We start from the raw sequence: 14,595 nt of genomic DNA, 5'->3' as shown, positions 1-14,595 counted from the left end.
TGAGGCAGGAGAATTGCCTGAACCCAGGAGGCGGAGGTTGCGGTGAGCCGAGATCGCGCCACTGCACTCCAGCCTGGGTAACATGAGTGAAACTCCGTCTCAAAAAAAAAAATATATATATATAAAAATAAAATAAATAACTAAAGGTGTATTAAGATGACTATATTCTTTGTGAGATTACTGATTTAAAAAACCTTATAAAGCTGATTTTTAATATAGCAGCCATAGTATTGAACAGAATGATCAATATTAAATGTCTATTGGAGTTCAGTAATACAAGGAAATTTTAGGGAAATGTGAAACATTTAAAAATAGATCTTTACATAGAACCTAAAGTTTAAATTTATAAAGTGTACGTATTTATTGATAATTGCAGTGTTTACCAGTATATATGAGCTCAGGTTTTATTGATAAAAGGGGCATGTGGAATTTTTAGAAATGCCGAGGTAACTTTTTCAAATAAGTATGTTTAGATTCATCAAAATAGTAATCGAATTTGCGAAGTTTCAAGAATATTGTAATAAGTTATCAGTGTTCCTGAGCCTCCCACCTCCACACACATCTTAAGGGCCAAGAATTTCTGTTAAGTTGTACAGCTTATCTTGTGGGAGAGTGTTTTTTTTAGATCAAGGTCAAATGCTTGTTTAGCTCTATTTTTCAAGGACCTTATACAGAAATAAAGAAGTATGATTTTTTTTTTAAGGTTTAAAAAGTTGTCTCTGAGTATATATAATTTTAACTTTACACTTCTAAAAAGCTAATTATCTCCTCTTAAAGTCTTACTGGTGTTTTGCTAAATCTCTTAACACCCTCATTGGGAGTTCAGGGATTGTCTACATTTGGCCTGTGGCAGTTCTAATAGCAGCAGTCAATTAATCAACCAATATAAAAGTGTTTATCTGACACTGACCTTGTGCTAGGCACTTTGCTAGATATTATGGGATAAACAAAGCCCTTTGAGCTAGTTAATAAATTTTAAGTGATCATGACCCTAAGGCCTATCTTTTGTTTGAAAACTGAATACTGGCTATTTGTTCATCAAAATGGGCACTGAAACATCAACCCAAGGGAGGCTTCCTTTTTATTTTCCCAGCCAAGTGCCATGTCACAGTAATCACTAATCCACTAAATCCTAATCATTTTGGTGATCTAAGATTATTACTGTCAAAGGAGATAGGCTTCTAGAGTAAGTTCAGTGGCAATGGAAACCTTGAAGAATTCAGAAAACAGACTTGAAAACTTTCAAATAGTCTTTCTTCCAACATTTATTGAGTGCAGTACAGCATGCTAGGTGCCAGTGTTGTAAAGATGAACAAGTCATTGGTCTTCTATGGGATCATAGAGGGTAATGGGGAAACCAGATCTGTAGTCACAGATGGGATTCATCTGCTCTCTAAGTGGCATATGCAGAGCGTTTGGGAGTATATAGGATGCAACCTAATTCTGCCCAAGGGAAATGGGCAAACCGTGATTTCCCCTCAGTCCCTGTAAGTGGGGGGAAAAAAAACAAAAAACAAAAAACAGGCTTTAGTTTTAGATAGAAGCTGTAGAGGAAAATAATGTGGATTAAAAGCATAAAACACAGTCATTCAGAGGAACCCAGAAATAACATTGCATGCACATATGATTTAAGATTTGCCAAAGAAATAGAATTGCGGTTCAATAATTGAGAGGGAGGTTTTGCTGGGCTCTGATATTTTCAGAGGCAAATGCTTTTCATTGTGCCTATATCAGGTCATCAATGAAGGGTGATTAAAATGGACACATTTTTCTCTGTGTCAGATAGCAGTTATTTAGTAGACAAGGATTAGAACTCAAGTTATATCACAGGCCAGGTATTTGCTATTTTTCTTTTTAGTATTCTTTAGGCATCTGATACATTTTTTTATACATAAGTTTATCTTTCTTGGGCTGTTTCACTTTCTTCCCCCTTTCTAGTAGCTGTTATTTTTTCATGGTCACAGTTGCAGGCCTCCATTTAGTTTGTCCGTACTGCTGCATTATTCTCTTCCAGGGACCAGCTTCCTTGGTGACTTCTTCCCTGAAGCCCTTACTCCTGTCAGTCTCACTTAGTCAAGTTCTCATCTCTTTATGTCTCATCACCACTGGGGTGCTTCATAGACCTAGCCCCTAGCCTAACTACAGACAAGGTTGGTAATGGCAGCAGAGATGACGATGATGGTGGTGGTGGGAATAAAGGCAGTGCTATAATTATATCATTTCCAGAGAGGCTGTATTTCTGCCTACGAGCCCTAGAGCCCTAGAGTCAGGCTGCTTAGCTTCAGTGCCAGCTCTTTCATTTCTTACTTCTGTGACCCTAGGCAAATTGCCTTACCTCTCCGGGGTAAGGTCTTTCCTCATCAGTGAAACAGGAATGAAAATAATAATATTTACCACATCACAGGATTGTCGGGGGATTTAAATGAATTAAGACATGTCATATAGCTTAAAAAACGTTATTTTCTTATTTTTAAATTTTTACCACTACCCCTTGCCTGAGGGGAAAAAAACATTATTTGGTAATCTCAAATTGATAATTGGCATGTGCTAAGGATACTATCATTTTTCATAGCTTGAAGATGCTGTTATTACCTTTTACAGGTGAGGAAATTGAGGCTTAGAAAAGTTAAATAACTTGCTCACAGTTAACGTTGTCTGGATTCAAACTCACATCTGTGTGACTCCAGAATGTCTGCTCTTTAAAACATGGTGCCCCACGGGAATCACAGAACAGAGCAGCAATGCTGCTGCCATTCATTGTGGCAGAGTCTGTGTTTATCCTAACAGAGCAGCTTCAATGGGGCAAGCATGTTTACTAGGGAACTAGGCAGGACCATCCATCTGGAGGCTTGAATCCTAGTTTTGGCTTTCATCTGCTGCCTTTGTGATCTTGAGCAAGTCACTTAAATACATACAGGGTTCAGATTCATATCAGTAACCTGGGAATAATAGAGTTTCATAGAGGATGAAGTGAGAATATAATAATAGTAACCTTATAATAATTTATGGAAGAGAATAAGGGGCCTAGCCTACCCTATAGGCATTTTAAAAACAGAATACCTCCCTCTGATGTTATTTGAATTTTATTTGTACTTCTTGAAAGTGAAAGTTTTATTTCATGCTTCTGAAACCTGAGGTTTCAGATAGGGTGAACCAAGAACTTGGAAACTGAAGCTTTGGACTATCAAACACATTAATAAGCAAACTGAATTTAGTGCACAAATAACTAATAAAAGTGTAATAACACGTACTTGTGTGAGTGGTTTGGAGGGGGATGGATGTGACACTAAAATGAATGAGGATCGGCTGGATGCGGTGTCTGACGCCTGTAATCCCAGCATTTTGGGAAGCTGAGGCGGACAGATAATGAGGTCAAGAGATCCAGACCATCCTGGCCAACGTGGTGAAACCTTGTCTCTACTAAAAATACAAAAATTAGCTGGACGTGGTGGCGTGCGCCTGTAGTCCAAGCTGTTCAGGAGGCTAAGGCAGGAGAAACACTTGAACCTGGGAGATGGAGGTTGCAGAGAGCTGAGATTGTACCACTGTACTCCAACCTGGAGGCAGAGCGAGACTCCATCTAAAAAAAAAAAAAAAAAAAGAGTAAGGATCACAGATTAAAAATATATTAGGCCTCTCCTTTCTGTGACTCTTGTGTTATGTCAGAACAGATGAGGTTTTATATGGAACACATATAGTTCAATTGTCCTATATCTTACTTAGCAATTACTATCAGTGATCTAGAATGCATATGACCTCTAAAAATAATGTAAAGCTTACTTTTGAACAACACAGGAGTTAACATGCTGACTCCCTGCACAGTCAAAAATCTGTGTGTAACTTTTGACTCTGCCAAAACTTAAATAGCCTACTGTTGACTGGAAGCCTTACCAGCAACATAAATAGTTGGTTAACATATAATTAGACTACTATCTGCATATGTTTTATGCCTCATGACATACCTAATTTGTTTTAATTTTTTTGATATTTCTAGGTTTTGCAGTTTGTCTTTGAGTTTTCCCAAATAGTCATAAATCTCCAAATAGTTTTCCAGTATATATTTTTTAAAAGAATCTGTGTACAAGTGGCATCACGTAGTTTAGACCGACATTGTTTAAGGGTCAACTGTATTTTATAGACACACTCATCTCTTACTTAACCTATTTTTATTAGAATTAAACAGATCTAATTAACTTTTTGGCTGATTTCCATGCCTACTGCAGTTAGAATGCAGAGGTTGGGGCAGGAAGTGGGGTAGGGACTTCATGCAGTCATTCAGTGTTGAGAAGTAATAGGAGGAGCCTGACCAAAATGGGTAAAAAAATTCAGAACATAGTAAATTTTCTTGGTATGGAATCTTTGAATAAAAAGTATATTCACATCTGTGCCCTCATGTCAGTTTTGTGAGATAATTTAAGAAAGTAATGGTACCAACAATTTTTTATGGGGAAGAAAGTTGGGACCCAGAGAGCTTCAGTGCCTCTCTCAGGGGCTGGCAGCTTATGTGAGATAGGCTAAGCCAGGAATTGAACCCAGCTCATGAGATTCCACACCTTGCAATTTCCGGACAGAGAGGTAGAGAAGGAGGCCAGAGGAGCCTCTTGGGTCTTGGGGGCATTATGTTTGAGTGCTCGGTGGGATTAATGTTACTGGTAATTGCCTGGGAAACAGTAATAAAGGTTAAATCATGTCGATGTGGTCCATTTAAGAAGATGGGAAAGAGTTCCCCATTTTGGCAACGTTTTCATTTAGAATAATTTAAAATTAGAAAACAAAACTGTTTGATATTTAATGAATATAACCACAGATATCTGGAACACTTTGTTGATCAAAGTGGCTCATTTCCTGAGGGTCTAAATTGCTGTTTTCTTTGGTTTATTTGTTAGTTTTTCACTCTGTAGTGACACTTGAAAAGTGTTTTGTGTTTTGGAATAAAGGAAGAGTAAACCAGCATAGTGCCTTTAAACTTTTTTCCTCCAGTAAAAGAATTTTGAAAAGTATGGATTTCTTTATTGACATTTGAAATTTTTCATCATAAGTCTAAATCATTTGCTAATGGTATATTTGCCATTTTATTGTAAATATTGGCATATCTTAATGAAATTGCTATATTGTTAAATGTATTTGTCTTAAACAAAACCTATAACTTTATGATACTTTCCATTATCCATTTATGAGCTACTCTTTGTCTGAAATTTTTGTGTTAATTTGACTTCTTAAAACTTTTACCACATTTTATCTTTATGCATTGTTATGTTTAAAATCTATTATTGATTACCCTATCATATTTCCAGATAAAAAAGTTACTATTCTGTGACCATATGGCTCCCATGATTTTTTAAAAAGATATTATTAGAGTGATGATTAGAACACAGTAGGTCACAATACATATGTAAATTGCGAATCTTTGAAAAACATTAGAGATACAAATACAGTTTTACTAGAAATTTATCTCTGTGCATAATTGGTGTTTTTCTTCTACTTAGTTCATAATTAGTAGATGAATATTATAGGGGAAAGAGTTCAGCATATTTTTCATTTTTTAATATACCCACTGAAATTTTGTTTACATAAGTAAGTTGAAGAGAACGAGAGTATTTATTTAGCAGTGTTACTCATTTCTTTGAACAGTGATTTATCATTTAAAATTATTTTTAATGATTCATCAGCTGACAACTCAATTAGTTCCTTCTCCAGTTTTATTCTAAACAAAGAATTGGCAAAGCCACCTGAGTTGCAAAAGAAGAGTGATTAATTAGGGCCATTCACTTTTTCACCAACAGTATCTCTAACTGTCCCCTTGTATCCTGCCCAGAGGTATTTTTTTGTTGTTTTTTTGTTTTTCATTTGGTTTTCCCCCCTTTTTTTTTTGGTCCCCTACCCCAAGGAATGCCCCAGAGTGACAGACTGATGATGGGTAAACTTGATTTTGTAAAATGGGAGAATGAGAGGTTTGGGAAAGGGAAGGTAAGATAGGGTAATCTCCTCCCCTGGAGCATTCTCAGACAGGTCAGTTTAAGGAGAGCCTACTTGGAAAAGTGGATACGGAAATTGATTTACTACCTGTGTGCCTGCAAACCCTTTGGAAAACCGTGTACTCGCAGAAGTTTGCTTATCCAGTTTGGAGACTTTTGTGCTAGTCATTGGTGTATTTTGGCATATTAATTTTTAAATAAGAATTTATAGGGTGTGTGTGTGTATGTGTCCCTTAAACTTAGAACACTGCTGACCAAGGTAAATTGTGCTGTCTAGAGTATGTCTTAGGTCTTGATTGCTTCTGTGTATCTGTTTATAAATTATCTTTTCCTGAGCGTGAGTCTTTGCGATCCTAATTCTCTGTAAGTTTTCCAGATCAGGTTTAACACTTGAACTGCTTGTAACTTACCCCCCTTTATATCTTGTGCTAGTCTTACTCACATTGACTAGTACTTTGGCAAAGCATATCTAAAATAGCTTAATATAGGGAACTACTTGCAATTTTGAGTAAACAACAAACAATTGGCCACAGTAAGATTACTTTCTGCCTCCCAGCTATTTTGGGTGTCAGCTTGTAAAATTACAGTAGCACAAGAGACCACAGATGTAATTTATATTAACTCTTTAGTTTTACAGAAAATGAAACTAGAGAGGTTAGGCCAGTTGTCTGAAGTCACATAGGTGGTAGGAAAGAAGTAGAACCTATGTCCCTTAACTCCCAGTATTACAACCTTTGCTACATCACACCTGCTGCCTTTTGCTAAATTGATTGCATTCCTCACCTCAACCCTATTTAATACTATTTCTCCTGAGGACTGATTAGCTTTTGGTGATTCAGCATTATTTTTTAAATAGAAAGGCATTCACTTTCTCATCGAAGACTTTCTCAAAACAAAAATATTCCCTACCCCCTGGCAGATTATTTTTGCCCCACAATAGGATGCGACTTGATAAGCCTGGGCCCTCTGGCCCCAGGGCAGTGGCCCTGGGGGAGGAAGGGGATATTAAAAGGTCAGAGTAGAGGTGGATGGCAGAGCGGGGGCTGGTGGGAGTGGGAAGCTTACATCATTTCCCTGCAACTGGGCTCTGGCAGGGCTGTAAGGCCTTACTTTCCCCTGTGTAACAGTTTACCCGATTGACAGAGATTCATGAAAGAAAGAAAAGGTATGGCAGGATGGATGCCCACCCTGTTTATAAATCTGTGCTCTTAGATGAAACCGTCAATAAGTAACTAGAAGCAGCCAGGACTGTCTGTGCTTTGCTCTCTCCCCCAGCTCAGTTCCTTTCTGCTCCGCCCCATCCCTGCTCTCTGCTGCTCAGATCAGCTTCCTGCTTCTCATGAAAGCTGTTCCCCTATAAAGCTGGTCTGCTTTCACTGAAAGAATTATATTCATAAGTCTGAGGCTGGTTTTGTGGAAGTATTGTTGGTTTGGTTTCTTTGGGAGATGAAGGAGGAGGGAAGAATTTAAAAAAAAGAAAGGGGCAGGCTGAAAGAGCAAAATCATCCTGAATTTTGTTGTCACATCGTGCCGGTGTTATAACCAGCTCTGTAGACTGCCGCACTGAAAACATTTCTGTGAGAGGTATGTGCTTGAAAAATGGAAAGGTGACTGTTGGCTGTGGAGCAAACTGCCCGTCCAGCAGCTGCTCTAATGGCTGTGAGGTCGTAATTCTGTCTAGTGTTTTGATATGGAAAGGGCAATCCTTACTTGAAACGTAGTACAGCTAACCAGCTTAATGGTAAAAAAGGTTAAATATGTGCTTCGTCCCCACATCAGGACTCCTGAAATGCTCATTCGGGCTGAAAACGTCTAGTCAAATCCACGGTGTTATTCCAGGCTCTTTTGGTGGCGGTTGTCTGTAAACAAGATGATGATTTTTAATACGTCTCTCATTATTTATGAACCACATGACAAAGATTAATGAGAGAGACTCCAAGTAGCCTAGAAGAAGCTTCAGATTCGTTAGGAGCTTTTTGCACTGACAGATGGCAAAAGTAAAAGGAAATGGGTGATGATTTATTGTAATCTGAAGTGAAAGTTTTTAAGTTTAGAGGGTGTGTTAGTTCCATCTAAGTGGAAAAATCTGGAGGGGCCACTAAAATTTAGAAGCATAGCCTACAACCATTGATGCCTGACCTGTATTAAGGCCAGAAGGCTTTCGAACACACATGCATGTATCTTTTCACAGGAAATTAAGAAATATTTATAAATGCTTTTATTCAGTGTCAGAGAAAAGTATTAAGACCAAGAATATAACCAACACATAAGGAAGCACGGAGAACTGTATATTGGTTACTAAAAAGCCAGATTGTTCTGTTATAGAAATTAGGAAGTGTTTAAAGTGGGAAAAGATACAACATTTTATCGTGTGCATTAGATGAGCTACTAGTGGTAGAGGCCATTCAAACTACAAAGTAGTGTCTCCTTGGTTTGAATTATTTTATCATGGAAGATACTGGAGAACTTTTGAATGTTAGTATGTTTTAAATTTATTTTACAACATTTGGAAATTAAATTGTTTAAGTTAATTTACATGTGAAGGTGCTGACACTGTTCTTTTCCACAAAGACAGCAGAGCTTAAATCTTTGAAACCTTTTATTCATTAATAGAATATGCCAGCTGTTATAACCAAAGCTATTATAAATTCTTGAGAGTGCACCATTTAAATTTCATTTCTTCTCAAATATTTGTAAAAAGGAGTTTATCTTCATAATCATAGAGGATAACGTTGGGCCTAACAAGTTAAAAATATTAAAAGTTCTAGAGCAGAAGGAATCTGGGAAGTAAACCTAATACAGGCCTCTAAGGAGGACTCACCTCTGCACCGCAGAGACAAGTGACTGTCCTGACGGTCCATGTGTACCTTGCTTTACTGTGCTTCACTTTATTGTACATCACCGATACTGTACTTTTTACAAATTGAAGATCTGTGGCAACCCCCGTCAAGCAAGGTTATCAGCACCGTTTTCCCAGCAGTATGCCCTCACTTCCTGTTTCTATGTTACATTTTGGTCATTCTCCTAACATTTCAAACATGTTCGTTATTATCATGTCTGCTATGGTGATCTGTGATATCTTTGTTGTTAGTATTGTAATTGTTTCGGGGCACCTGGAACTACACCCATATAAGACTGCAAACTTAATCAGTAAAAGTTGTATGTGTTCTGATTGCTCCACTCACTGGCTGTTCCCATCTTTCTCCCTGTCCTCAGACACAACAATATTGAAATTAGGCCAATTAATTACCCGGTAGTGGCCTTTAAGTGTTCAAGTGAAAGGATCTCACGTTTCCCACTTTAAATGAAAAGCTAGAAATGATTAAGCTTATTGAGGAAGGCATGTCAAAAGGTGAGACAGGCAGAAAGGTAGGACTCTTACACTAGCAGCTAGCCAAGTTGTGAATGCAAAAGAAAAGTTCCTGAAGAAAATTAAAAGTGCTTCTCCAGGGAACACACAATGATAAGAAAGGAAAACAGCCTTACTGTTGATATGGAGAAAGTTTGGTCTGGATAGATCAAACCAACCACAACACTCCCTTAAGCCAAAGACTAATCCAGAGGAAGGCCCTAACTTTCTTCAATTATCTGAAGGCTGAGAGTGATGAGGAAGCTGGAGATGAAAAGTTTGATGCTAACAGAGGTTGGTTCATGAGGTTTAAGGAAAGAAGCTGTCTAACCTAAAAGTGCAAGGGGAAGAAGCAAGTGCTGTTGGAGAACCTACAGCAAGTTATCCAGAAGATCTAGCTAAGACTGTTGATGAGGGCGGCTACACTAAACAACATATTTTCAATGTGGACAAAATAACTTTCAGTTGGAGGAAGGTGCTATCTAGGATTTTCATAGCTAGAGAGATGTCAGTGCTTAGCTTCAAAGCTTCAAAGGACAGGTTAACTCTCTTTAGGTACTAATGCAGCTGGTGACTTTATAAGAGAAAGCCATTGCTCGTTTACCATTCCAAAAATACCAGGACCCTTAAGGATTCTGCTGCATCTATTCTGACTGTGCTCTATCAGTGCAACAACAAAGCCTGGATAGCAGCATATCTGTTTACAGCAGGGTTTACGGAATATTTTAAGCTCACTGTTGAGACCTGCTGCTCAGAAAAAAATGATTCCTTTCAAAATGTTACTGCTCATTGACTATGTACCTGGTCACACAAGAGCTCTGATGGAGGTGTACAAGGAGATTAATGTTTTCATGCCTACTAACACAGCATTTATTCTGTAGCCCATGGATCATGGAGTAATTTTGACTTTGACGTCTTATTATTTAAGAAATACATTTCATAAGGCTACAGCTGCCATAAATAGTGATTATAGTGATTGCTCTGATGGATTTGGGTATAGTCATTGAAAACCTTCTGGAAAGATTCACCATTCTAGATGCTATTAAAATATTGGTGATTTGGCCAATATTTAGCCAAATATTGGCCAAATGATGGCTCACACCTATAATTCCAGCTCTTGGGGAAGCCCAGGCAGGAGGATCACCTGAGCCCAGGAGTTTGAGATCAGGCTGGGCAACATAGTGAGACCTTGTGTCAAAAATATATATATTGGTGATTTATTGGGAGGAGTTGAAAATACCAACATTAACAGGAATTTGGAAGAATTTGATTCTACCCCTCATGCATGACATTGAGGGATTCAAGTTATCAGTGGAAAGGGTAACTGTAGATAGAAGTGGTAGAAATAGCGGGAAAACTGAAATTAGAAGTGGAGGCTGAAGAAACGACTGAATTGCTGTAATTGTACAATGAAAACTTGAACAGATGAGGAGGAGTTGCATCTTGTGAATGAACAAAGTAACTGGTTTTTGAGATAGAATCTATTCCTAGTAAAGATGCTGTGAACATTGTTGAAATGACAACCAAAGATTTAGACCATTAAATAATCTTAGTTGAGAAAGCAGTGGTGGGGTTTGAGAAGATTGATTCCAGTTTTGAAAGAAGTGGGTAAAATGCTATCAAACCACATCTCCTGGTACATATCCATCTTTTGGGAAAGGAGGAGTCAATCAATGCGTCAAACTTTCTTGTCATCTTATTTTAAGAAATTGCCACAGCCACCTTGACCTTCAGCAACCATCCCTTGATCTGTCAGCAGCCATCAACTTGGAGGCAAGACCCTTTAGCAGCAAAGACTATTACTCACTGAAGGCTCAGATGATCACTACCATTAAAAAAAAATAAGATATTTAAAACTTGAGTCTGTACCTCATTTTTTTTTTTTTAGAAATAATGTTATTTGCATACTTAATATAGTGCAGTATAATGTAAACATAATTTTTATATGCACTGGGAAACAAAAAGTTGATGTGACTTGTTTTACTGTTACTCACTTTGTTGTGGTCTGGGACTGAACCATTAGTATCTCCAAGGATTGCCTGTCTTTACCTTGGTCATTCTCAAGACGCTGCATATTAGAACCCCCAGGGAAGTTTTAAATTCCTACCATTGCCCAGGCCCTTCCCCAGAGATTTTAATTTAATTGGTTGGAGGTGGGGCCTGGATATTGATAGTTTTAAAACTATTCCCAGGTGTTTCTAATGTGTAGTCAGACTTGACAGTTGCAGTGCCTGAACATTCCTGGTGCTATAGCAGCCTGTTCCGTTTTGGGTACTGTTTGTGTCTGCTTTGGTATGTGTCCTCTTAGGTCGGAACTCCTCTGTCACAGAGCAGCTCATCAGATATTTAATATCATCTCTCCTCCAAGACCTAGCTTTTCCAGCCTAAATAGTCCTAGTTCCTGCAGTCTTCAGGACTTGTTTTCTATGTTCTTCACTATTCTGGTCACTCCCCTTCCTGGAATTGCTCTCGTTTGTCAGTATCATTCTTAAATAGGGTACTTTGGGGACTGAGCCTATCATTCTAGATGTCTGGGGCCCAGCAGAGGATGCAGAGAATACAGTAAAGCTGTAACTCTATGGTTCTGTACATGACACTTCTGTTATTGGTAGCTAAGATTACATTAGTTTTTTTGGCAGTCATGTCACACTGTTGACTCATGGGGAGCTCAAAGTCGCCTCAAGCCCTTAGTTCTTTCTCAAGTACATAAACTACTTAAATCAGGTCTCTCCTTCCCCATGCTTCCAGGGCTTCCCCTTCTCCCCCTGCTTTATTGCCAGGATTTACATTTTTCCTTTTGAAACATAAGAGGAAAACCCAGTGGATCAGTTATTCCACACAGGGAGATAATACATCCAAACTGAATGCCAGAAATTTATTACATATATATAGCAGCAATTTTAAGGAATGATCTAGTTCATTCATTTGGATCCACAGTTAAAGATATTCTTAATTCAGTTCATCTTTTCAGTGTGCCTTTTGATTTATTACTTAAAACTCGCTGTTCAGAGTTAAGAATTTACTTGACTGCATAGCTTGTTTTAATGTTTGTATTCAGTACTTGGTGAGATGCCTTTTCACAATTAAAATACATTATAACCATTGCATTCTCCTGAACTATTGGCATAACATCTTTATTTTAAAAGGAAATGTGTTATGTGTGTCCTAACATTCTTGATTAACAACAGAGGGACTGTTTTGCAGATTAACAGGTGATTTGTGTACAGTTCACTACTGTCAAGGGTAGAACCCAAATCTAACTCTGCTGGTCTCCAATTCAGTATTCTTTGTATCAAACCACAATGGCTGATGCAATTTGTCATTAAGGATAAGGCTTCAAAGAAAGTGAAAAGGAAACAAAAGCCTCCATGCTTATTTGCTTTCTTTGGGGGGGGGGCGGGGGTGGCCGGTATTTAGTATTTAACCCCACAGCATTTTAACATACAGCCCAGTCATGAGTTATTCACTCAGTGTTCTGCCCAAAGCAATAATAAGAGGAGTAAAATAACTGGTCAGCATTCCTAAGTTTACTGCAGAGAATAGTTTTCTTAGGAATTTGGTCATCCAAATTTTTACTTTCCTTGGAGAGGTAGATATCCTTTCTTTCTCCCACCACACTCTTACCACCCAAATACACACAGATGGTACTCTGCCATCAGGTAGAGTAATATCACTTTGCTCTTAATAAATCACAGACTGAGGACTTTTGTATATAAAGATAGAGGCATGTTCCATTTTGCAGATGAAGAAATGGAAGCACAGGAAGTGAAGGCTTGCTGCCATAGTGCTTAGCCAGGGTACTTAGCACGTAAACATACTACTACATTAAGACAGGCTTAGTAATTACTTGACTACTGCACAGCTTTCTTCAGTACTATTTTCTTCTTCACACAGAAATTGGATTTTACCTTTCTTGTCCTCAGGCTTTGCTCTTGGGTACTCATTGCCTTAACTGTTGAAAATGGAACACGTTTCTCAAGAATACCTATTACTTTTGAAAAACTCCAAGAATATAGTTTATTTTTCCTGCTCTTTGACTTATAGGAAAATAAGCTCTTTTACTCCCCTTTAAAAATTGATTTTAATGGTTGTAGTTAAAAAAAAGAGGAGTTTCCAAAGAATTAATAACCGAGGGGCAGTTTGTAAACGTATCTAACCCAAATGTTCACATCTTTCTTTGGGTCCTGTGAGAACTGATGTTCACAGCAAGCCTTATCCTAATATATGGTAAGACCCGTGGTCAACACTGGAAGATTTAATTATATTCACTATATTGTACTTACTAAAGCAAGGAAGTATGCTTTAATATATTTTAAAATGGTTTGCAATAGCAGATGTTTGAAGCAAAAAGGCTTCATAAGAAATTTAGTCAACCAGACTGGGCTATTCCTCTAGTCTTTTGGTTAATACAGGTTGGTCGGTTGTGTTGGAAATCCCTTCACTGTTTGGAAACCTCGGGTTTTATTTACCTGAGGCTAATATAATATCATAGTAATACCATGTGATGCTCTACTTTTGAAACATCCCTTGATTTCTCTACTGCAATATTTCCAAGTGTCTGTTGTCTGTTTACTATTTTGTAGGATAGTTTATATTACTCAATTAATATTGAGTAATATTATATTTTATTATATTTTTACATGGCTATTTCCCTCTTTAAAAATTTTTTATTTTGAGTTTTTGTGGGTACATTGTAGATAGATATATATATATATTTATGGAGTATATGGGATATTTTGATATGGGCACACAATGTATAATAATCACATCAGGGTAAATGGAGTATCCATCACCTCAAGCATCTATCCTTTGTGTTTACAAACAATTTGATTATACTCTTTTAGTGATTTTTAAATGGATGATTAAATTATTATTGACTGTAGTCATCATGTTGTGCTATCAACTACTAGATCTTATTCCTTATAACTATTTTTTTGTACTTTTAACCATCCCCATTACCTCACTACCCTTCCCAGCCTCTGGTAACCATCATTCGACTCTCTATCTCCAATGGTTCAGTTGTTTTAATTTTTAGATCCCACACATTAGTGAAACAAATGATGGTTGTCTTTCTGTGCCTGGCTTATTTCACTTAACATAATAACCTCCAGTTTCATCCATGTTGTTGCAAATGATAAGATCGCATTCTTTTTTAAGGCTGAATACTAGTCCATTGTGTATGTGTACCATATTTTCTTTGTTCACTCATCTGTTGATGAACACCTAGGTTGCTTCTAAATTTTGGCTATTGTGAGTAGTGCTGCAATAAAG

At 37.6% G+C, this 14,595-nt stretch overlaps 1 protein-coding gene across 11 annotated transcripts in view; it reads left to right on the top strand.

Moving 5' to 3' along the window:
* Nucleotides 1-14,595, top strand: part of BBX (BBX high mobility group box domain containing) — a 278,550-nt gene that overhangs the window by 69,921 nt on the left and 194,034 nt on the right. The window contains exon 1 of one of the 11 annotated variants that reach the window (XM_017517141.2): nt 5,207-7,559. The exons of the other annotated variants lie outside the window; for them this stretch is intronic. The gene's annotated coding sequence lies outside the window, so the exon portion shown is untranslated. Of the gene's footprint in view, nt 1-5,206; nt 7,560-14,595 lie in introns of those variants that run through there. 11 annotated transcript variants of the gene reach the window in all.

Source organism: Cebus imitator, unplaced genomic scaffold (genome assembly GCF_001604975.1).
Source record: "Cebus imitator isolate Cc_AM_T3 unplaced genomic scaffold, Cebus_imitator-1.0 Scaffold619, whole genome shotgun sequence".
In the NCBI taxonomy this organism is placed as follows: Eukaryota; Metazoa; Chordata; class Mammalia; order Primates; family Cebidae; genus Cebus; species Cebus imitator.
This window is presented reverse-complemented; position numbering and strand designations above follow the sequence as displayed.